General features: G+C 40.6%; 1 protein-coding gene across 1 annotated transcript in view; it reads left to right on the top strand.

The window, feature by feature from the left end:
• Nucleotides 1–1414: 1414 nt before the first annotated feature.
• LOC101856179 (serine-rich adhesin for platelets) overlaps nucleotides 1415–2114 on the top strand; it is a 61881-nt gene continuing 61181 nt past the window's right edge. Inside the window, exon 1 of the mRNA XM_013082481.2 lies at nucleotides 1415–1717. The gene's annotated coding sequence lies outside the window, so the exon portion shown is untranslated. The remainder of the gene's footprint in view (nucleotides 1718–2114) is intronic.

The following is a 2114-nucleotide window of genomic DNA, read 5'->3' as shown; positions in this document are numbered from 1 at the left end:
AGATAAGGGCGATATAAAAAAAGGAACCCCCCCCAAAAAAAAAGGGGGGGGGGGGGTATATATACACCAATTGCAAATCCCGATACAATGCCACATGTCCAACGGACAGATAACGATACACACATACAAAAACCCCCCAACAAACAATAAACAAACAAGCAACAAAATTGTCAATGATTGCTCCTGTTTATAGGCTTATATATTATATAAAATATATCTCATGCTCTCTTTGACACTGTTCCGTTACTCCAGACCAGTTTTTGTGCAACTGCCTGTGTGCAACCGTTTGGCATTTATTTTATGTCGTGTGATTACATTTTTTGGAGCTTGTTGACATATTAAACCGGGATAATTGCATAAGATCTTATTAAGACATACGTCCATCCCCACCCCGCCCCAAATGGAGCACACACGTGCTCCGCCCCTTCCCCCCTCTCTAATTGATTCCATCTAAGTTTGACGTAAACAAATGTATTGTCTTTATTAGGTGGCTTCTATAGACCGGCGAGTGTGGTGAAGCGGTTAGGAGCTTCGCTGTCGTACACAGAAGATATGTAGTTCGATTTCAGTGTGTGGAGGATTTTTAAAAATAATCTGTCTTCCTGCTGGGATGACGACGCCTCTTAGCTCTGGTTGGTCCAGCCAGGCAGGCAGCCACCTTCCTAATTGATATTAATTGTGTCAATGGGGTGTAAAACATCTGCAGTTATTTAATGGCTCCGCCTGGAAGTGGAAAAATAAGTGTGTGCGTGTGCATAATGTACGAGCTAATGGCAGAGATCGAGAGACAAATGAGGAAGAAGTAATTTATAATATAAAAAGAAAGTACAGCTTAGCCTAGGGAGAAATTTTTCGTGAGCTCTTAAACGATCTAAGTTAGTTAATATATTTATCCAAACTGCATGGTTCCATAATTTATCCATAAACGTCGTTGAAGATGACTTCACACGTAGCCAATGTCCTAGGCAATTAAAATGAATGCAGCCCGCTAAAATTCATGGTGTGCCTGTACAGCAGAGCGACAGCCCCCCCCCCCCCCCTCTTTATACCCCCCCCCCCCCTGTTTTTTTTTTCGTAGTAGATAATTGTTAGGAAAACCATATGTTCATGCCCTGACTATCTTTTTTCATCCCCATTGATATTTTTTTTTTGTTTTTTTTTTTTTTTTTTTTTATATTACGAATACGGTTCATTAGACGAGATATTTAACTTTCACAAAGTACACAATAATATTATTTACGCATGCTTCGTTGTAAGACTCACTTTCGTTGAACGTAAAGCCCAGTTACGTAATTAAGTCTGGCTTTTCCGGTTTGCATTTCAATAAGGTACTTTTTTCTGTTAATTCTTTTTATGCGTGTTATGCAGAGCAAATAAAATGAAATTTAACGCAATGAAAGTTATTTGTATGTCTTCTACTTAAAATGATCTAGTCGCAAACAAAAAAGCAAAATAAACAATAATAACTTGAATGCAAGTGCTCAAGCCCCCTGATCGACTGAGGGTGTCCATCGCGTGACGAGCGGGCCGGGTAGAAAATGGTGTCATCGTTCAGCAGTGAAGCAGGAACTTGAGAGCGAAAAAAACTAGGTCTTCACTGCGCATGCGCAGCGGTATTGTCCTTCTTTGATGGCGGCGTCCATGGTCTTTGAGCGCTCTGAAACGTGATTGTTTGGGCATTGCAAAGATCAAACTAGCATTGAATGTTCAATTTTAGGTAAGTTTTGGGGACAGATGTCTTACATTCACTGATTTATGAGGCACTGGATGTGTTTAGAATCTTTTCATTAGTAGAAAATCTTAATTGGAAAAGGTACCCACAAGGCGTCAAAGTGAAGGAATGAAAGAAAAAAGGTAAATGTGCCATCATGTCCCGATGGTGGTCCAAGCCACAGGTTGAATTTTACACCCTCGTCTTGTGAGGCATACGAATAGAGACACAGCAGTACAGCACAAGCAGGTCTATGTGCCGGTAGCCTGAATTCTGCTGCTGGAATTCTCCCATCCTATCTTCCAATGCAGCTAACAGATTCTAGATCTAGACTAGAATCTAGAGATAAAAAATGAAGTAAAAAAAAAGAAAATTCTTTTACTGGACACCCCCCCCCCCCCCC

The sequence above is a fragment of the Aplysia californica genome, unplaced genomic scaffold, assembly GCF_000002075.1.
Source record: "Aplysia californica isolate F4 #8 unplaced genomic scaffold, AplCal3.0 scaffold00176, whole genome shotgun sequence".
NCBI classification, from domain to species: Eukaryota; Metazoa; Mollusca; class Gastropoda; order Aplysiida; family Aplysiidae; genus Aplysia; species Aplysia californica.
Note: the sequence above shows the minus strand (reverse complement) of the source record. Positions and strands in the feature narration are given on the sequence as shown.